Source organism: Patiria miniata, unplaced genomic scaffold, assembly GCF_015706575.1.
Source record: "Patiria miniata isolate m_02_andy unplaced genomic scaffold, ASM1570657v1 HiC_scaffold_16, whole genome shotgun sequence".
Classification (NCBI taxonomy): Eukaryota; Metazoa; Echinodermata; class Asteroidea; order Valvatida; family Asterinidae; genus Patiria; species Patiria miniata.
This window is the reverse complement of record NW_024037054.1, coordinates 3,335,307-3,359,175: the sequence shown is the minus strand read 5'-3', so window position 1 is coordinate 3,359,175 and position 23,869 is coordinate 3,335,307. Positions and strand designations below refer to the sequence as shown.

General features: G+C 40.9%; 1 pseudogene; it reads right to left on the bottom strand.

The window, feature by feature from the left end:
• The window catches only part of LOC119722682, a 32,717-nt pseudogene that overhangs the window by 5,728 nt on the left and 3,120 nt on the right, over positions 1-23,869 (bottom strand).

Genomic DNA, 23,869 nt, shown 5'->3' with positions numbered 1-23,869 from the left:
TTAATATATTTCTATGAACAAACAAACTTTGATTCAGAGCTTGGTTTTTTTTTTAATACCTCAAAAATCCCCCCCCCCCCCCCTCTGGATCCGCGCCTGCTCATCCACAGATTCTGCTAAGACATACATGATTAATTTAACCAAAATCAAATTAAGATATACTTCTGGTTCAATACAAAATTAGTTGCAAATTTACTTGCACTTTTCCAAACTACCCCTTCATGAGATGTTTGAACCTAGCTCTATACACAGGAGCAATACGTGCAATGCAAACACCTGTATGTGTGTTCACACAGACCTCGGCTACTACGTTGGTTTTTCAGACCAAGGCAGCCGTTGTATAGTATGTTTGGCTGTGTACAGCAAGATAGTTAAAATAGCCAATGCCATGTGACTCGCCCTTGGCACATCAAAATGCAGAATCTATGGGTGACTGCCTCGAGTGTATCCTAATGTGTACTATCTTTGGTAATAGTCACCTCATTCCGACTACACTGAAACAAAAAAAATACAAAATTCTGTACCTTTCAAACCCTTGTCATATGTAAACATCAAGATCACACCAAGAACAAGGCCAGTGCTTTGACCAAGGAGAACCACGACAGCTCCGACGTACTGGTACCCACAACCACGCAGAATACCAAAGAATGCAGTCTGGAATAGAAATGTCAGAAAATAATAATGCAGACGTACTCTCAGTGCTATCTGTTGACTTTCACCTACAAAAAAACCCCAACATTTTCTTTTGAAATGGCTGAGCACGACAAACGTCATTCACTTTTAAATGCAACAACTAACAAAAACAATTGTCCCAAGTTTGACCTGAGTGTAACTGCGACGATATTAAGATGATCGGAATTAGTCGGCGCTCAACAAAATCAACAGTCACAAGAGTAGAAAAATTTCAACTTCTACGACGACGTCGCGATCATGCGCGCATCAAGATCATCCTTTTTAATTGTGCAGCCAATCAGCACACCGTACACGGGCACTCCGTGTTCTGTGCAACATCACGCAGTATACGCACCACGCGCATGTCAATCACCATATAAGGAGATTATTTACTACTTCTCGCGTGAGGATATTCCATACCATAGCTAGAGGAGCGTTCAAAAAAATAAAACTGTTCAACAAAATCATTGGAAATGTATACTTTTTGACTTGTGTTGACTTTTTGACTCAAAGGTATTTGTGAATGGGAATACCGCAAGCTAGTACACGAACATTTAAGACCGTATCAGGGGAATGCACGCTGATAATGGCTCGAGCCGAACCAGCCAAACACATATTTATTCCCTTATTGGCAAAGAAGTCACATGACTGTCTGTGCTGTGGAATCGTGGAGGATCATCGCGTCGTGGGTGACATGAGCATGGTTGCGATTATTTTGCGTCGGGAATCCCACGATTTCTCAGTTTTGTGACCTGAGCATTACTTTTGTGCTTGATGCCGACGGTTCCGTCGTGGCGCAAGCAAATCGCAGGACGACCTGAGGCCGGCATTAGTGTTTTCTCATGCTTCAATATTTTCCCTGCTAAAGTTGACTTTTTAGGACATGCATGTACTATCACTTTCTGATGGCTGATAGTACTGCATGGAAAATTAGTGATGGCCAGATAAAGGAATCTTTCCGTAAGTCTTGCCAGTCCACGTTCACTCTTTCTGCAAACGTCTTGTTACCAAACACTGACTAACAAGATGCCTGTGTTTGATTGAAAAGAAGTTGAGGTCAGAAATTTTAATTTTGTAAATTAAAAGTCGGCAATTTGCAATATTTTCAATATGTTGTAAATTGCCATGCTTTCTGTTCCATTGAATTGCCCATGATTGGATGGGCCCAGTCAGGACAGTATTACTTGAAAGGTAAGTGTTTCGCTGAGAAACAAAGTTGACAACATTTTCTTGAGGGCACCTTTGCATTGCTGCAAACTTGTTGAGGGCGCACGTGCGTGCGCATGAAATCGCACGCGTGGGTCAATTAATTCGAATCTAGTTTTTAATTCAAATAATACGCTGATTTTGTTTTGTTCCACAGTGATGCAAATTGCCTGCTTAACGTTAACTGTATTTTGTCTGCTTTCTGATCTGTTTCAGATGTGATGATATAAACTGAATCTGCTTTGTTTGCAGCACATAATCAAGCCAAGTCAGACCCAAGGTTTGTGCTTACTGGCAAATGGTTTAATTCTCCCCCGGTCAAATATACCCCCTCTTACCCTAATGTTTTAAGTTTTAGTAGTTGTTTTAAAACTGTTAATATGTACCAACATGATACACATATTTGCAAACAGTAAAAAATCTACAATTTAACTCATTTACAACTCATTTAAGCTCAGTATAGCTAAAAAGCTTTTCAATCTCATTTGTATTTTGCCGCCTATCTTAAAAGCTTTTTCATTATCGGGGTTGAAGACTCATATTACCAGATAAAACATAAAAGTCCATGAGCCAGCCCAGATGTTGGTACCACCCAAGGTGGCAAAACTGTAATGGGTGTTCTTTTGTTTCCTTGTTTCATCACTAGAAGTGAAAAAAAAAATATATGATAGGCTTTTGTATGAGAAGCTTAATATCTTATTACTTATTCACAGATATAACTTACATTTATGCTGTCGAATATCTCGGTGATAGCAATGATTGGCACAATACTGGCAGCCAATTGTACCACGCCACTAGGGTAATTAGAGAACAAGATCTTTGCTTTTAAATCCAGATACATATTTCAATACCTTAGTCACTTTTACTGCATTTACGATAGCATGACCTGGAAAATTAAAAGCAAACTAGTACACGCGTGCACACAAAGCGCCATAACAAAAGGCGCGCTGTATACTAGTCGATCATGTAGTCCATTGGCAGCCGTCTTGCATGTGCAGTTGGATTGGATTTGGATTTTATTTCATCAGGTCCGTCGCCAGCCCTGAGCCTAACGGCCAGATTCCATGTGTGTTACACTAAAAAAATTATATTTTAAAAGACAGTAATACAGTAAACTAGATGTTTGTTTGTGTACAAAAAATGGCTGTTTTGGTATACCCCAGAGTCAGTGGAATGGCCCAACACAACAAATCGGGCTTAGGTCACGTGCACTCACACGACTAACCTCTGCAACAATTCCAGTCATTGGGGGAAAACTTTGACGAAAAAATGATCAGTGGTTTCTTAACCAATAAAACCGAGCCTTACATGAATGGAAAGAGAACTTCATCCTCTTTACAAAACCCCTACCCCAGTGTGTTGTGACATTGGGTTCTGGAGATACGTTGAGATAAACAGATCTCTCAGAAATGGTCATTTTCTTTTCCGCTCCACAGGCAATTGCCTCATACCCCACATTTTCAAGTAAAAAATGATCAGTGGTGTTTTTGCTTTTCCAAGCCAGACATAGATAGACTTAAAGCCAGAAGAATGAATTTTCATTATCTGCAACCCCCAGATTTGTGCGACTGTCTGTTCTGAAGATACAAGGAATTTAGTGTAAAAAATGTGCTGTCTTTGTGGTCATTTCCCACGTTATAAAGCTTGTGTGGACATTTCTGGTAGAGCAGAAGCGCGGTACTTTCATTATGAGTTTCAACCCAATCAGACCTGTAGTTCTGTAGATATTGGCCTTCAAAATATGCACCTTAATATCATAATGATGACGTCACGTCACGTGATGACATCATCCTGACGTCACTTCAATTTTACCCTATAACACATCCCGGTCTAGGTACATGCCAAGTTTCAACCCAATCGGACCTGTAGTTCTGGAGATATATGCCTTTAAAATATGCACATATATTGTGACGCCACGTGACTCCTGATGACATCATGATGACGTCAATGTTCAGGTGCTGGTCTAAGTGTGTGCCGAGTACTGATAAAGGCAATCGGATTGAGTTTAGTGCCATAAAATGCCTTCCAAGATGAAAACGTGTACAAATGCTATGGGACATGGCTGAAAAGAAGGGAAAAAAAGAAAAACAAACTTGAAAGAAAATAAGGCTGTTTTGGCAAAATGCCAAATTATGAGAATTAATTATACACAGAAGATACCTGTACATGTACCAAAATATTGCACTATGAGACAAATGACAAAGAAACAAACATTCACAATGTAATAAAAACAAATATATATTCTTCAAAATGTAAAATTTACTTCGTGACATCACTATAACACATGCCGGTCTAGGTAATACCAACTTTCAACCCAATCGGACCTGTAGTTCTGGAGATATAGGCCTTTAAAATATGCACATTAAATGTGACGTACGGGTCACGTGATGACCTCATGATGACGTCAGTGTGTGGTACACATCTTCAGATGCTAGTCTAACAGTGTGCCGAGTATATAGGCAATTTTAGTGCCCAAAGTGCCTTCCACGATGAAAACGTGTACAAATGCTATGGACGGAAGTCTGGAAAAAAATCTTTACAAAAACAAAGGCTGTTTCAGCCAGTTGCTGAAACAGCCAAAAAAGATGAACATTTATCTATTTCAAATATCAATGAAAAGGGGAATAGGACTTTTCTGCAACCAGTGATGGTTGTAGCAAGAATTTGAGAAATGTTGTGACTATTTCGAAGACATCTTCCATGGCTTTCAAATCTAATGGGGGATAGCAAAGAACAAACTAACCATAAATAACTTTGGGAAAAGCCAGTTTGCAGTCACTTACGTGTCTTTGGTGAAGACATATCCAATAACATCTTTCAATGGCAGGTACAAACAGATGTATAACATGCTGAGAATTGCCGAGGAAAGACAACGGGAAGAATTGATGGCTTTTAAAGTTAGTTCTTTCAAAGCTGAACAAAACAATTGAATGGAGGAGGTTTGAACCTGCGACCTCCCAATGACCATTCTGGTGCTCAACCAACTGAGCTATCCAGCCCCGTGTTGGTGGTTTCCCAGTCAGTCAATATCTTTGTTCAATTCTCATGTTTTTAGGTTTTACTACTTTTATTCTCCTTCAAATTCAGATTTAGTATTTGTTTCTTATGTAGTCTGTCAAAGTTTAACCATAGCCAATTAGTACTACGATGCAGATTTTTGAATTGTGATACCTGAAGTTGGCATTCTCTGAGCTTCGTAATCCATCATTCCATTTATACAAGGTGATTATTAAAAGTGACATATGCATACAAGGTGATTATTAAAAGTGACCATAACGGAACATAGCGCTCATTTGCTTTGTTTTAATTTGAAGTGTAGTAAATACGCAGCAACAGGACCGTTTTGAAATGTTAAATTAAAAGTATATCGAGACCACAATGACGAATATTTCTGGATCACACGTTATTTGATAGAGGAACTCACATCCTTTAAATTTATAGTAACAGACTTATTTTGTTTGTCATCTGACAATAAATTGCCCTTTCCAGTTAAAGTCAACACGGTTTCGGTAAAAGTCAATGGCAAGGTGTGGAAAGAAACGCATGTTTTGCGCTACTTTGCACAAGAAAACCTGCGTTTGTTGTCATTTGGATCAAGCGGCATGTTGGAGTCTAATACTTTCTCATTACATTCATGTAAAACATATGGTAATTGGTCAATTGTAACCCATTGCCCTAGTCAATAGTAGTGTATTTCCTGCAATAGACACCACAGTTTTATAACACAAAATCCCAGTGCATGCTGTGTGCATGGACGCACGCCCGCGTAATATGTATACAATGCTCCCATACACCACTGATCTCTATATAAAGATTGGATAGCGGATATGCATACAACATTCACACAGTAGACTTTGCATATTGACCAATTCGCCCCCGGTCTCACGAAGATGGCCGCGTATAATAGGAACATTCTACGCCATCTACGCGTAAATACGCGCGCGTTGTATCAACAGTTGACGAACATTTTGGTCACGTACACATATTATGATGTTCTAAAAGGGACACATTTCCGTAGTGATTATTATTTCAAAACACCGAAAAAGTTATATTTGCGGCATTTTAGTAACCACGACGTTAGAAAAATTGTAGTTAACCTTGGTCAGTGGTGGTGGTCAAAATATAAGTCAAGTGAACCGCGACGTTACAAAAGAAATCATGCTGTCTATAAAAACGGCAACTTGTCCTTTGTAGATCACCAGCCGGTCTCACCAATATGGCGTCAAATTCGTACATTGTGCGGCTCTGTATTAGCTATCCAGTCTTTATATAGAGATAAGTGCCATACACACACAGGCATATGGGTCATTCTATAAATTTGGGGTCCAAAGTGTGACATTTTTCCCGTCCCTGTTACCTTGGTACTTTGTAATTTGCCATTCAAGCATCATTAAAATTGACTTCAAACTATTGTTTATTTGTTGGGTAGGTAGTTTGCTATTCATAATCACTCTTGGAGGATGACTGCATTAAGGAGTGCATCAGAATTATACAATCATAGATGTCAGATGTAACAGGGACGGGAAAAAAAGTGGACCCCAAATTTATAGAATGACCCAGATACATGTGCAGTGCGCACGTGTAGCATTATTTGAGTGCTATGCGCTATGTTCCGATATGATATGCAGCGCACTAGCTTGCATGTAATGTGACAGAGTGTAACACATGGAGCTATATAAAATCACTAGAGCGTTAACTCCTCATTCCCCAAGTAGAATCCCTTTGGATGCATCCTGGCGCAGCCATTTTTAATAAATGTGCATGATCGTAGAAGTTTGTGAAAAAAAAGTAACTTTGCACCATGAATCACCACAAATAATTGTTGTTTTTTTTGCACAATTTTGGGACTCGGGTGTTATTAGCCTTCGACTCGAGTCAAGTTGAGTCTTCTGATGAGGGACTTAAGTCGAGTTGAGTCACTTGATTGCAGTGACTCAAGTTGATACGAGTCAATTACCCGTTGGAACTTGAGTTGAGTCACCAAAATTGTTTACTCAAGTCGGAATTGATATTGAGTCACTCGATTAGTTAAAACTCTGACTGTCAGGTCTAAATGCAACACTAGACAGAGTACAACAAACCTGGTTGCATAGGCACTGTCTCATATTAAGAAAAAGAATTCACCTGTAAAGTTGAAGAGCATATGCACAGTAGTGTTGTTCACACGAGAAAAAATGAACTTAATGTGGATTTCTGATTATGCGTGCATTAGTAGAGTTAGTATTTCTATGGAAAAGAATGCTTGTTGTACCTGTGACGATGATAGCAAGGCAACCCGTGACACGCGCCTTGGTTGGGTTTTTAGCTCCGAGACTATTTCCAATCAAGATGGTTCCACCGATACCAACACCACTCGACAGCTGTAGCATTATCAACAAAAACACTTTAATTAATCATATTCCTTATAAGACTGGTTCATACATTACACAAGAGTGCAAATACAAAGCAAATTTGAGGTCATGAAACATTCGCTACATTCAAAGTTGGTCGGTGTTCAACTTTTGTGAGTTTACAGTGCAAAAATATTGATGTGACATCAGATAAAACAAAGCCTTCCATTTTTGTTAGCACAGGCTAAAGAAAATAGCCAGAACCTCTCCCAATTTGCTCCATGATCTCTGACAGTGACCGTATTCACTTGATATGGTAGTCTGCTTAGTTCATGGAATAGCCTGCCCATTCCTAGTCTATGGTCTATGATATGTGAGCAGATTCGCTGATTAATTAGGCAAGACAACAGCCTCTTGACCTCTAGATTTTGACCAATCAGAGGGCGCTTTCCATATCGGGTATTTGGTCATTCACCCGTTGTGCGTCATAGACAATGGATAAAAAAATCTGGTGTCACATGCTCTGTATCATATTACAAGCATATGCGCCCGGCTGTTGCATTACAAAACGCTGCATTCGAATTGACCAATCAAACCATTTAGTCCTGATTTGGGAATGAAATGACGTCACGATTTAGTAAAGTCAACTCCGATTGGCTGGTGCGCGGCTTGCATATATCTGCATGTCTAGACATATCAGATTTTATACAGGACTTGGCTCCGTGGATAACGGGTGATACTCAGACTAGCCCATTCCAATGATCAGATAGCTCCCACCCATTTTTTCACCATTACATCTTTGGAGCACATTGCATGCGGCATCTCACACTTGTCCCTTTTTGTTGGCATACATCTGTGAGCTGAATGGTAACTTGCTGTGAAATCGGATAGCCGTTATTCGGTGTAAAAAATTAGGATAAAAGTATTTTGTAAACTCCGATTTCTCTCACCACTAGCATATACATGGACATTGTAGCATCAAAAAACACAAAGTTTCGTAATTTACTAAGCCCCGTTTCAGCATTTTGTGTCTTTGTGGCCGCCAAGAAGCCAAAAACAAAACCCCAAAAAACACAACCCCATTCCCCAAATCTTGAAACAGTTGACTGCATACTTACACACCACGTTATAGCAGTGATATTGAACAGGACAGCATGGGCACCAACTTCTAATATCCCATACAACCCTAAAAGTTGTAAATAAGAAAAACATTCAACAAAATGGAAAATGGGCCGAACAAAAATCTGTGTCCGAAATCTGGGGCAGGTGCAGTTAAACATGTATATGCCTGTCATGCATGTAGGCCCACATGTACAAAAAAGTTTGTGCCCTATTACGGACACCGCCTCCCGTTCTATTACAGATCCAAACAAAATGTTACGATGTGAAAAGTATTCAGTGTTTCCTTAATTTAAAAGTTTGCATTAAGGTTAGAGTACCTGACTCGTCAATAAAGAAGATTGTCTTCAAAGACAATTGAACAATTCACTCCACACAGCTCCACTAACGTACATAAAGAAAACGGCATTTTCGTCTTTTTCTTCAACCAACTGTCAATGAAATCTTTTATGCTCTCTTCACCATCCCCAAGATCATCATTGTGCTTTTTAAAGCATTGCATTTTGTACCACTAAATCTCAAACATTCGAAAAAAAACGCAAAATTAGGATTTTACTGCAGTTGAACTCCACGTGCAACAGCCTTGAACTTTGAAGCAGTCTGTACCCATGCCATAGGTTAATGCTTCTACTCAAGGGGGGGGGGGGGGGGGGGAGCCAGGCACCCCTTGCGAGCAATTGGATCCCCAACAGCAAAAGCCATACATATGTATTTTTGTATTGTGGCATTGGTGCTGGCTGGCTGCCAGAGGGCGCCAGCATGGCACCGCGGCAGAGCCATGCAGTGGAACCCCTGCTGGTCAGCCGGGGAGATCCGCTGCTGGGCGGTGCCGACTCAGTTGGGTTTTTCTTAAATAAAGCAGGTTGTGATGTGAACTAAAAAGAAGAGAGCCAGTTGTGTGAAAAGTGTGAGGAAATAAACAGCCTAGAGCCTCGAGAACCTGAGAATTGCATCTGTGATTCCTTCTGTCTCTTGTGTGAGGACCCAGGATTCGGTCAATGTTACATTGGTGGCAGCGGCGGCACGTTTGACGAAAGAAAAACAGGCAAAACTTCGAGTGTTTTTCACCAAGAATACACCAGGTCAAATTAGTCTGGCGTCCGACTCGGCACATGGCGGGGACGCAGGCTGGATCAAGGTCTCGCAGATTGTAGGCCAGCCTAGTGAAATGTCAAGCAAAACGTTCATCACAGTGGACGAATTAGAGTCCTTTTTCACTGATAGTCAAGGGAGTTTGCCGGGGAAAGGGGGGGGGGGGCGCTCACTGTGTCTCTGGGGTCTCAATCTCTTGTGGGGGAGAATGTGGAGGGTAATAAAGTGGGTTTAGTAGGCCGGAGCGGGTCTACTTCAGTCACATACCACGTCGGCACTGACACCGCGCATGTGCAGTCCCCGGGGAGCCTTCCCGTGCCGTAGACATTTTATTCCATTCGGAATGCTGCCAAGTCATGCCCAGGCACAGGAGTCAATAGAGCAGAGCTGGTGGAGTTGCTCCGCACAGGAGTCAATGGAGCAGAGCCAATGGAGTTAGTCCGCACGGGAGTCTATGGAGCGGAGCCGTCGCAGTTGCTCTGCACAGGTGTCTATGTAGCGGAGCCAGCGAAGTTGCTCCACAAGGGAGTCAATGGATCGGAGCTGATGGAGTTGCTCCGCACAGGAGTCTATGGAGTGGAGCCATTGCAGTTGCTCCACACAGGAGTCCATGGAGCTGAGGCGGCGCAGTTGCTCTGCACAGGAGTCAATGAAGCAGGAGCCAGTGGAGCTGCTCTGCATGTCCCGGGGAGCAATTCCCGTGCCGTAGACGTTTTGTTCCATTTGGAATGCTGCCGAGACTCCACTCATGGGAGACGGTGGAGTTGCTCCGTACGGGAGTCAATGGAGCGGAGCCAGCGCAGTTGCTCTGCATGGGAGTCAATGGAGCAGAGCTGGTGCAGTTGCTCCACACGGGAGACTACGGGAGTCTATGGAGTGGCCGACAGGGGTGACCAACGTACTAAAGAGGACCCACCTCCGGCTCGAAAGGGGCGGGAGACACCACTGCTTGACACAATGATGGCTGCTGCCCCTGATGAGCGGTGTGGTACAGGAACAGGATCCCAGGCAGTAGCCAGTGAGACCAGGGAGGGAAGGAATGGGCAGACACATTCCCCACCATTGGAGCCGGCCCGCAGTACAGTCACCCGGGGTAGGTGCAAAATTGTTTGACCAAGCCGTTATTGCCTACAACTCTTTGATTCGTCATTCTCTCCTTCTCCTTGCAGGATGGCCCTGGGTGGTTTGCCCTAACTACAGAAGGACCTTCGGCAGGAGGACCAACTTGCGGAGGCATATATGGGCGGCCTGCGAGCTGCTGCACCTACCCATGTGCCAAGGGATGCGGTGTCCGGTTCTACCGATGCGATATACAAGAGAGGCACCACCGCTTCTGCCAGTGAGTCCTCGTTGGCATGATAGCGGATGTATTGGACGTCCAAGCAATCGACGGGGAGCTGGAGGGTGATCCAAACCGCGGTACTGGAGGACGGTCGCTGTCTCCACCCCTCAAAGAGGCGACAGAGCCCTAAGTCGAGTGGGTCGGAGGGCCACGGCTACTCGGAGCAGTCCTCGACGTCCGGACGTCAGTCGTCCGGACCGGAGGGTCGTATCCCCACGGAGCGACCCCATGCTACCACCGTGAGTGGACGCGACCCCACGAAAACCTTGGAACTGGAAACAGAACAGGAGGCACCGATTTGGCAAAGGCTGCAGGTGGAAGCCTCAGAACCCAGTCCTGACCGAAGCAAGCAGGGGGGGGGGGGAACACAGACGGAGTTGTTTTTGTCCTCATTTCTTTTCTCACTTTCTGTTTGTATTGGAATGTGGGTGCTTCCCGGACCAGAGTCTCCCTGGTTGTCCATTGCCGATGCATGCTGCCTTGTTTGCGGACTAACAAGGGTCCTCGGAGGGGGCAGTGTGGCATCGGTGCCGGCCGGCCGGCAGAGGACGCCAGCACGGCACTGCCCTGGAGCCATGTAGTAGAGCCCCTGCTAGTCCGTTGGGGAGACCCGTTGCCGGGCGGCGCTGACTCAGTTGGGTTTTTCTTAGATAAAGCACTTTGTGTTGTGAGCTAAAACAAGAGAGCCAGTTGTGTGAAAAGTGTCAGGAAATAAACATCCTAGAGCCCCGAGAACCTGAGAATTGCGTCTTTGATTCCTTCTGTCTCATGTGTAAGGACCCAGGATTCGGTCAATGTTACTGTATTTTTTTTATGGTAGTGGGCCCCTGTAGTTGGTACTATGGACCCCCTGATGCTGAGGGCTGGCGACGGGCCTGCTCATTTCCAGCTGTAAACTCAGGGTTGGACCTTAACTTTTTTGTTCACTAGCCAGCCGCGCTACTGAAACAGGTTCTTAACTAATGTTTTTTTCCTTTAATATAATGTCTCATAAACAACAATGTGCATACATGTAAAACATGTATAGAGCCTGAAAGTTGACCCCTTGTGGCATGCTTCAGGGCCCCTCGAAAAGGAATAATTAACGTGTACAAGTCAGAGTTTTTGTAATTAGTTTTGGTAGATTGATTTCTTTTGAAAATTACCCTCGGAATTTTATGGAAACCAAAACTAATATCGAGCCAAAATTGACCTCTAAGGCTTCCGAAAGCTTCCGTGTTGACTCGTGAAACACGATCATTCGTTGAAGCACGACAATTTTTAAAATAGTTTTATGGCGGTCATTGGGTAAAAACTTGTATTAAAATACACAGGAGACTCAAATGGCTTTTGGGAAGGACAATTTTTTTAAAGAAATTTAAAGGATTTTTTTCCATTTACAAATAAATCTCAAGTGTTCGTTGATAAAACTGTACTGAAACGTGATCCAAATGATCTACAAACCATCTGATCTTCGCGTCGCTATCATGTTCGCTTTCATTCAAATTTGCGATGTGAAAACAAACGTGATCCATAAGGGCGACCTTGGTGCGACAATAGCTCGTACATAAAATTTAGGGTTTTTTTTCCCATTTCCAACTGCTTTCTGATCTATTCTGAGACAATCCTGTCAGTAATTTTAATAGACAGATCTAGTAATGTAACCCTTTAATACAGTTGATAAAATTATTTATTCCTGTCCTTTCATCTTTGCCGCATCCCAATAATTTTTTGACTCGCCAGCCGGGTACTTAAGGAATAGTTTGACTAGCCCACTGCTGTTTTGTCTAGCATTTGGCTAGCGGGCTACCGCTAATTTCGAACCCTGAAAGTACTCCAATCTTGGCTTACCTATGTGCACCTACTGTACAATCTGTGTGCTGATGACTGGTATAACAGATTAAAATTGCACTCACAATACAGATGTCACTGTGCCGTTTTCATTAAATTTAAAAATTCAACCTTACAGGATAAAGATTTGAAAAGGTCGGAATTCCGATTAAAATCGGATTACTTTCTTCTCTGCCAAAGTGTCATACAATGAGTGTATAAATTTGCTACGAAACATATTCTGCATAGCAGGTACATGAAATGTGCGCCAACCAGTACGTGTACGCAGAGTGCTCCCTCTGCTGGGTTCTTGAAAGCGCCCTCACTTGTCTGCGCATGGAGCCTATAGAGTGGAGTGCACAAAACGAAGGTGACGTGTTTAAGGAAGAGTCAAAATCTACCCACAAAACCATCACAAGTCAATTACGTACAAGTCAATCACAATAAAGATGAACAATTATTCACATAGGAATGCCCTTGTCAAAGTTCATTGGTCTCACTTGTGATGGAGACTTGACTAGGCAGCGAAAAAGTCATTGACACATGCAGAGCCAACGTCTTACCCGCAATGAAGAAACCAGCCTCAAAGCTACACCATTCCATAAGGGTGATGCCCATACTACCTATTAACAGCTTCAAAATGGTGCCCCACTCCTGGAGACAATCCCATGACCAGCCTTCATGTAGTAAATAACAAAGAGGTACATAATAATATGTTTGAAGATCCCTACAACATGTATACCCAAAGGTGCAATAAAACAATGTGAGGTGCAGTAGACTTAGGCAGGCCAGCTGTGCGGGCAAGTATTGGCAGCAGCGTGTGAGGTTCAAGCATATGATAGATATATACAGCGAATATGTTATAAGTCGCAGACACATGAGGTGCAGGCGTACGTCACTGGCGTACATGCACATACACACACACACACGATATACAAACACGAGGTGCAAACCCATTGAAACTTATTTTTAGTCTGGTCCTCAAGTACTCCACTGCGCACACTGCATTGATGTCTATCAGGTTCTTGACCGCATTGCTTATTAGACTTGACACCAGTCCATCCATTATCGTAAATTAGGGCCTATTATTTCGCCAGAAGTTTTCAATTTTTTCCAAAACACCCGGAAAATAATCATTTCAATGTGAATACCTACCAGGCCATGTGAGCTTGTATATGCCCCGCTTGTAGATATAGCCTGACATCATGAAGGCCCCTAGATAAAAGGTGATGACCTGGGCTGCGACTGCTCCCCTGGGTCACAGAAATATATACTCAGAAGTCAGGGATCCAGACTTATTGAAAACATGAACATATATTGCAACAAGGTCGTATCTCCTAAAATGGCAAATGCAAAACGTGAGTTTTAAGATGTCAAAATGTGGCAGCTCACTTAAAATAACCCGGATGTACACGCAAAGTCAAAGGACGTTGAAATACGACTTTGTTGCACGGAGAGTATTCGCGTGAGATGTGACTTTGTTGCCGAATCGGGTTACAACTTTGTTGCACTGACGCGACGATATCCAAGCTAGTTTCAAGATAGCTTGGCAGTCACACAACCTTTACTTTAACCCCAAATTTCTTTTATTCTCACTTTGAAAGTTTACCAGATAGAAGAAAATACATATTGTAGCAAACTCCCCTTATTTTTGATGTAGATTGTTTCAAATGGGGTCTATACCCGATGTTCCCCAATACCTATGTTCCCCATTACCTATGTTCCCCAATACCAATGTTCCCCAAAATCCTTAGGATTACGGTTAGGGTTAGGATTAGGGTTAGGGTTAGGGTTGTAGGGTAAGGATTTCGGGGAACATCGGTATTGGGGAACATCGGTATTGGGGAACATCGGTATTGGGGAACATAGCTATGCACCCGTTTCAAATACAGTTTGTATATAAAATAATCTTACAAAATTAGTCACAGTTTGCCACATTAATGTGACTGATCTTTAAGCATTTTGTTTCAGGTTTGTAGTCCAGATATAAATGAGAATAATAATGAGTAAAGCTGGTTCATACTTCATGCTAAAGCGAAAGCAGAACAAATTTAATGTCACAAAACATTCACTGCAAAATTCACCGGAGTTGAAATATGTTAATCTTTTTCGAGTTTGCAACACCAAAGCTTGCTCTGATTAGCCTTACAGTTTCCAAAGCTTTGCATCGTGCGTTAGTCAGCAAAGTCAATCTGATTTAGACGCCACAGACAGAGCAGTGAACTGATTGCACCAACAAAAAACAATTAACTTTTTTAACGTTTTTTTTTCCCCAAAAAAATATGCTCAGTATGATTTAAATCACACACTGAGTATACAGCGTTTATCCGTCCGTGAAGGGCAAAACCTAACATTGATTTAAATCACCCCTAAAATTTGCAGAAAAATCGTTTGAAAAGGTCCCCAAATCTATTTATTTATCTCAATTTCTTGGAATCCTTACAAGTTTTCATTTCACGAGTAGTTGAACACTAATATAATTGAAGTCTATCATATTTCAGCTTCTGTTGTTGTAAACCCTTGTGTTACACCTTCACCAAGGTGAATTTCAAATGGAAGCCCGCCCAAAAAGACAGTGTTGTAGGCGAGTACCTTTTTCCGAGTACCAAGTACTGTCGAGTACTTAGGTTACCGAGTACAAGTGCAGGCCTCCGAGTATCCGAGTACAAGTACAAGTACGAGTACTTTCATTTCGTGGATACGGCCATAAGGCAAATGATTCATTGTGCGTAATTGGCCCAGGCCCAGTCAGACCGATATATAGACCCACTCACGGCTAGCTGTTGATGTGTTTGTCTGGACTTGCACAGAGAAGATTCAGGAAACTTTGTTTTCTCCGCAAGCCAATCAACCATTTCAAACTGAAAGTATTGATAAAATAAGGCCGTGGTAAATCAAGCTATACCATTTTTTTCCCCCCGAGTACTGCTATTCGAGTTCGAGTACTTTGATGATCGAGTACAATTTTGACATGTCGAGTACGAGTACTGTACTGCCTGAATACGAGTGCCATCATTTCGAGAACGAGTTCTTTGACAGAGTACGAGTACTCTAAAAAGTACTCGAGTAGTACTCGAATACAAGTACGAGTACTACAACACTGCAAAAAGGTTGACATTTATTAATTCATAAATCGTGAAGGGGGTGGTACAAATTTTTACTGCACATCATATATGGATAGGCCCCATATTATTATTCGTGAGGCTTGAAAAGATTGACAGAAACACCATTTGTTTACAGCTTTGAAAAATGGAAATGCCCAAGCCTATTTTTCAAATTTAAATGAAAAACACTGAACACAATTCAAAATGATTTTTAGCATTTAGTTGGATCATTACAAAGGAAACAAACTCAAAGTGTGGCATGAAGATACGGTCTTCAAAACGGGAGATATTGATGTTTAAATATTTTTTCTGTACTACGTAAGCCTTACAAATCCGCCGTAGCAACCGTAAAGCTGTAATGTCACAAATTTGCATACGCATTCGCTTTTACACTGAGTGTGAACCAGCCTTAAAACAAAATAGATGGACAATATGAATTTATTTTTCCCACATAATTCAGACATGTTTGGTCAAATTTTACATGAAATTTGGAACCCTAAGTAAATGTTTCGTAAAGCTGAATGTTTAGTAGAGTAGCATTCGCTATACAGTGTGAGTAAAAAAAAAAAGACACCCAAATGGAAGGACCAATTTTGGAATGAAATTTTGCCTGTAGCACTTGCATAAGCTAGGATATGAAAGCCCAATTAATTAGTTTCTTTTAGTACAAGAATCCTTCAAATCACCAATTTACTTTCCAAGTTATGGAATTCTGAACACAAACACTGTTTTAAAGCCCTGTCACACTGTTGCGAATAGAGCTAATGTGTGCTCGTGTAAGTTGTCATTCGTTCGTGACACGATTGGCATAAGTTGTATTCTTTAGCGGTTCGTAGGGGTTCGCAGAGGTGCGGTAGGGTCTTGGAAAAAATTTGAACATGTTCAAAATTTTGGGCGGGCGACAATGTAGTGATCAATACGTTATGTATACGTTGAGCATTCACTCTGTGAATGTTTCGCACATTGGGTGTAGGTTGCTTTTTCGTCAGCTGTTCGGACATATACGTCCAACCCAAGGATCTTTGTCATATAGCAAATGCCCAACGTTTAACATAGAGTTTGGCTAAGGAATGGCTAACGAATGTGACGACGTGGACTTGGATAGCGTATTTATGGGTCAGCGGAGACAAATCACGTGACCAGCCGCAGCACGCTATGCATAATGTTGGCCATTCGTTGCTTACGTTCAGCATTCATTGGATGGACGCTAGGCATGTGCTGTCATTCGTTACTATGGCCGCTAGTTATACTCTCAGCATTCGTTCCTCATTCGTTGGGCATTGGTCTTATTCTTATACGTCAGGAGTTTGCTAAAAAAAAACAGATTTTGGCTGAGAAATTGAGCGTATCTGGACTTTGCAAAATTTCGAGAAAAAATTCCTTACGTTAGGCATAAGTTAGCTCTATTTGCTACTGTGTGACAGGGGCTTAATGTTTTGTCCACAGATCACAAAAAAGGTAAGTGTCCTTTCAGCAAAATCAGTCCTTTCGTTTTGCTGGAAGAACTCTTACTTTTTTGGTGATATGTGGCCCGAAATATAAAACGGTGTTTATGTTCAAAATTCCGCAACTTAGAAAGAACATGAGTGATTTGAGTGATTCTTGTATTAAAACTATAGAGAGCTATATTAACTGGGCTTTCATATCCTAGATTTTGAAAGTGCTACAGGCAAAACTTCATTCAAACATTGGTCCTGCTATTTGGGTTTCCCTACATTTGACTCGCCCTGCAGTGACTTCTATAATTATTGTACCAAACTACATGTACTTACGGCAATCCAAACTGTTAAGCCGACACAGTAATGAAGTGAAGGAGTACATTCAGGCCTGCCATGATGATGGCGACAATCAATAGAGGTCTCACTATACCCTGGCTCTCTAGATACTTTACAAGTAGAGTGACAACAATATCTGCCTAAAAAAGGGGGGGGGGTTTCATAACAAAATCTTGCAATTTTTTTTTACTGAACCATAATAACATTAAGTCTGGTTCATACTTCATGCGAATGGGAATTCCAAGCGAATTCGATGCCACGGAAACGTTTGTTGCCCGAGTTGAAGCGTGTTCAACTTTTGCAAATTCACAGCCTGGAAACTTGCCATGACATCAGCGTTTCGTATTCACTTTCGTGCTTAGTATGAACCACCCTTTTTTGCCGGAAAAAAAACCAAGTTTGTATAAACTAAAAAGTTTTGAAAAGGCTTTTCAATTCCCTGGGCGACTTTTGTTCCACAAGAAACCAACCACTGCTAAAGGCGACCGCATGTTTAGTCGACAAGGAAACCACATACAGAACATTCACTGCTTTTCAACAAGCTGGCATGTTAGTATGTTTTGCCACCCATACATTACATCAACTGCATCCCAGTTGAAAGAGTATTTTTGGATCATTCTAATGGAGTAGCTTATTCATAGTATTAAGCCCCAGTCACACTTTCAGGTTGGAGCTACAAATATCAACGGTTTACCAAGAATCAATCGATCACGATGAACAGTCGTTTGGGATTGCTGGTCAGGAAAGCAACCCTCAGTAATGTGTTGAATTTAAAGGATGATTTTTTAAGGATATATCCATAGTTCTGTTTCTCAAGTTTTTCAAGAAGATTTCATTTTCAAAGCCCATTTCTTTGGTATTCTGCCTGGTACATGCACACAATCAGGTAACACACTGAGTATACAGTGTTTGTACGTCGGTGAAGGGCAAAACCTAATTTTATTTATATCACCTTGACGCAAAAATTCCATCTTATGAATAGTTAATGCAGTACCCGCTGCTATGTACATCAGATTCGAACCAGCCAACCGATCCCGTTAGCTCGGTGGTCGAGTGGTAAGACATCTGCACTAGAAAGCAGGAGGTCGTGGGTTCGAGTCCCACCTGAGTGATTTTTTCCAACTTTCACTCGGGCGATAACACACTCAGTGTCCAGTGTTTATAAGTCGGTAAAGGGCAAAACCTAATTTGATTTACATCACTTCGACGCAAAAAAAATCCATCTTATGAACATTTAGACAATGGAAGTTTTTTTTTTACAGGGGAAGGTTTAAGATCACTTACCGGTGTGGCTGCGATGAAAATCATGCCATATACGCCTGATAATCTGAAGAAGACAAAATGCAACCACTTCATAACTATATGATGATTTGTATTTCAAAGACAAAACTGGGAGTTAAAACAGAAGCTGTACGGCAGTGATTCCCTGTCCCCCCCCCCCCTTTTCTTAAAATATGAACAAAGGCTGTTGGTGACTAGCCTGTGTAAAATGCATGGTAGGGGAAAATGACTGATTTTTTGACTGTCTGTGACTGTTTAGATGGCAGGAGGGTTAATACTTTTTAATGTAGCTTTGTTTTTTTTTTATAAGAAATGACCTCAGATTTAAACGAAGACCAGGAAGTTGAGGAGAAAACAAAGGCTATATTGCACTTACTTAGCAATGTGTGGGTCCTGTCCGAATAATAGCAGTAAACCTTCAGTGTTGAGTAAAATTCCCCAACAACAGACGGCCAATAACATGCTCATCACCAGGAACCGTTGTAACATGATGCCAACGCGCTTCTTGTTTGTGCTTCCAAACGTCTTCAAAGAAAACAATTGGCCGGGAAAAAATACACAAAATAAAAACACATGAACAAGTTTACAGTCATGTTGATGAAGTGGTATTTCTACGTGTACGTTTGTAAGTATGCTTTATAGAGTTCCTAAAATTTTACCATTTTTCATGAAAGCTGCAGACAATTTGCAAAATGTACACTTTTTAAAGGGAAGATACAACATTTGCAAACATCAAAAATCGAAATGATCAAATTATCACGAAATATCTCACTGGATTGTTAGGGAATGACAGCCTAAATCATCCTTTAAAGTTGTGGCTCCTGGTGTGCTGACATTTTCAAGAAAAAGTGTATCTTTCCAACGCTGGTCGGCCGACCAGCGTTGGAAAAAACTGGCTTTTTTCTCTCAAAAAGTCCTTCTAATTTTTCATTTTTAGTTCGTCTGCGTTTTCTTTGCAATTGATTACACACCTGTGAAAACTACAAGCCTGCTAGAGTGATTCTCATTATCTTACAATTCCCCAAAAGTCTATAAATTGTTCCGGTTCATCTTAGGTGGCGTCAGGGAACCAGACTACAAGAACATGATTGGTTTTCTTAGTTTTTCCAGCATCTACGAACCCAAAACGTGAAACAAGTCAGTGTAACAATATTTGCTATAACATAATAATCCTCCAAATCCATTTATTTCTGACAATTGGAGCAAAAGCAAATGTTGTACATTCCCTTTAATGAATAAGCTAAGAACAGACATTTCTTGTATTATAGCCTGCATGTATATGCCCAACTTTGTATAGGCTTATTGAAAACCATATGCCTCTCTGACTCAAAAACTTATGACTACTCTGGCATAGCAATAAAATGACAGCTGGCCAACAGGGAAGTACTACAGCAACAATCAATTGTCCCCCCCCCCCAAAAAAATTGGAATTTAACATAATAGACTTGCGCTTCAACGTAGACACAAGTATGGGGGTGTGCTACACAATACAGTCTGTCATATTGCGTTTGCCTCTTTTAAAAACCCTCCCTTTATTTAAGAGGTCACCAATAGTCAAAATGTTTGTATCTCACCTCCTGGCCTACGTGTACAAACCAATTGGGGTCTTGACCAATATTGACCCAAGTAATAACCAGGCTGACAATGCATGTTTCCATAGGAGGGTTAATTTAGTCGTTGATCTTTGACATTACACTGTCCCCCAGTTAATAAATCATACATTCTTTGCTGTTGACATTACATAAGCGTGTGGTTTTACACAAGCCTGAATACATAAAGTCTCTTAAAGGTAGAGCACATCATTTGCAGCGATCCAAAAAGTAACTGACAAAATTATTGTTGAAAAGCATACTTATGGTACTATAAATTCCATGTTAAACTAGTCTTTCTGGCATGCTGTCATTTTAAAGCAAACAATCAAAGAAGGTTATTTACAAAGATGCATGTGAATACACAAAAAAGTAATTTGTTTACATGTGGTCGCCATGGTCAAAGTACAAAGAGGACAAGGGTGGGTTTAATCACCTGTGTGAAGAGTGTATCAGCTCCAGAGGCAAACCCAAATATAAATGCACTCCAAAACACGTGAATAACCTGAAAGATAAAACGGTACATGCATAGTATATACCAAGATTGTGAATTTGAATACAATGCAAACACCAGTCCCGTACGCTGGGGGGGGGGGGGGGTTATGAGGATATGAAGGGTTCGAATGAACCCCCAGCTCGCTGAAGAGTTCCACTCAGACATTTAAAAAAAAAAAATCGTAAGTCTGTAGAAAACAGAACATATAAATACGGCTTTTCCACTTTTTGATTTAATTCTAAATCATTTCCTTTGTGTTAAAAGGAATATACATCATTTGCTTTTGCTGTAATTTTCAGAAATGGATGGAATTGGGGGGTTGGAAATATATAGCAAATATAGTTACACTGACTTTTTTGAGGTTTTGGGTTCGAAAATGCTATAAAAACCAAGAAAAACAATCATTTTCCTGTAGTCTGGTTCCCTGACTCCATATAAGAAGAAACAGAGCAGTTTACATACATTGGGGAATTGTAAGGTCAGGGAACCAGTGTAGCTGGCTCGTACCTGTTCATAGGTTTGTAATCGATTGCAAACAAGTGCGATGGTCAAATGGGGCCAGTATTTGAAAAAAAGCCAGTTTTTTCCAACGCTGATCGGCCGATCAGCGTTGGAAATTGACACAAAAATACCACTTTTCTTGAAAATGACAGTATACCAGGTGCCATGATTTTACAGGATGCTTTATACTGTCATTCACTAACAGTCCAGCAAGGTATTTGAAAATGATTTGGTAGTTTTATTTTTTGATGTTTGCAAATGTTGTATTTTCCCTTTAAGATTCAATAATTTGAACCACTAGAGGCAGCATAGGTAGGAAAGTAGTGGTGTTTTCATTCTCACTTCTGATCTGATGACGCCATCAATTTGTTTTTGACACACAGGGGTTGTCTGTATAAAGGAATTTTGAATCGATTACCGCAAACTTCGCCACACACATCAAACGACCATTTGTTTTATACATTTTCAACCTGCCGCTAGAGGGCTCTCCAATTTTTATGATGTCATCGGTATTTTTTTGTGAAGTACAACCTAGCCAGAGACTAACATCGTTAAAAGCAAGTTCACAACTTTTCCACTTTCAAATTATAAGGCACTTCCGGTTTGGACCGAAAGGAAAGGTCACACGTTTCGGCACACAGGAGATAAAATAAAGATCATGGATTATTCTTTCAATTTCCAAAAAATTCATTCTCAGGTCTAATACGGTTGATTTTATATTGGTTTTCAAAGAATAAATCTGGAAATCTTTAATTGCGTGTAATTTGATACATGATGACGTCACAATGATGTCACCTCAATTCTTACCTATAACGTTTGCACATTTAAGATGACGTCACGTGACCCATGATGACGCAATCATGACGTCACACTCTTCGGGACACAAACTCACTGTGGGTCTTTACATACTGGGTCAGTTTCATTAGAAATCGAGTTTGTTTTAGGTCAAAAATAGTGCCACGGAATTAACGTAAACAAAGTCTATGGGATTTGGAGTGGAACAAAAAGAAAGAAAAAAGAAACGAAAACAAAAATCAGAACAAAAACAATGCTTTTCCAGCGGAAAAGCAAAAAACATTTTCTTTTCAGAAACTCACAAACCCACAGAAGAGATTTGTGACATCAGTGGTGCAACCGTAAACTTTCTCTTGTTGCTATCTTCACCACGATGTAAATCTTCAAATCTTCTCTAATGGTTACTAACATATTTGCATGTAAAAGAGAGGTATCATCTTTACCGATTGCCCAAGAGAAGCTGCGACAATCTCTTCCTTCCCAAGGTGGCCTGTGAAGATGATGGACGTCATTGAGAAGAGCATGGATGTTGACTCATACAGCATCTACAGGCCAGAAAGAAAATCATCCAAACAGTCATTTTCAATTTTGATGCATTATTTTATTGAATAATTTGTGACGCAATCAAGCTAAATGAAATGTTTGTTGGCAACTTTCATTTAGAGATACAGGCCAAAATAGGTCCACTTCATTACAATACTCCATCACATCTCTAAGTGTTCCGACTTCTATGATTTTTAAACTAAAGATGGTACCTGCGGGATGCGGTTTTCACAGCAGTAATGGTAAGATTGTGCTCTTTTCAAATCTGTAAAAAAAAAGAAGAATTGACCAGGGTTGACAAACGACTCAATTAAGCTTGATCGCATCACACAAGCTCTCCTTTTGGTATTTTTGAGTTTCAACACCCCCACCCCAGTAAAACAAACAAAACAAAACAAAACTGTGTTGTTAAAAATGCGACTTTTCTAGCATCACAAAAGTAATTCACTTTGAATGATACATTGAATGAACAAAATCCACTTAAGTTATGGAATAATTCATTTTACAAATTTCAATTATTTGCATCCCGACAATTTTTCAAACTGATCTTTTTGTGTTAGAAGCACAACAACACTCCAAATATAAAGCTTTTTTGCCCCCGGAGAATTGCAGAGTCCAAAAATGCATGTAGGAAAAAAAGTTTTTTTTTTTTTAAATAATTTAGTAAAACATACAACTTACTTATGTAACCAGCATCATGACTTTGGAATGCCCTGCTACGTAGCATAATACCAATTTAAGGCTTCTGACTAGTGCCCCTTGAACAAAAACATTGAAAAAAATTGGGACCCACCAACATAGGGCTGGAAAGCTCAGTTGGTAGAGCACTGGTATGGCAATCCAGATGTCACAGGTTCAAACCCCACTCATGTCAATTTAAGGTCCCACGCAATGTAATTTTTAAAAATTAATGCAGTCCTAAAAAAAAGCGCCTTTGTATCCCATTTAATTTTATTTTCAATTTTCATTTTGCCATTTCCAAGGGTGTTTTGGTGCCTTTTTGGGTTTTTTTGCAAATGCAATTTCCACATTCATGAACAAAAGTGTGATATGTCATTTCAGGCAGAAATCTCTGAGTCACCAGAAAGGCGTTAACTTTCTTTAAGTTCTTTGGAGATTTGTTGTGGTGCCAGTACATGGCTGTAAGCCAGTGAAGCCACTTTTCTCACAAATGTTTCAGTTAAGCCCCAAACATACATTCACGGTTGGAGCTAT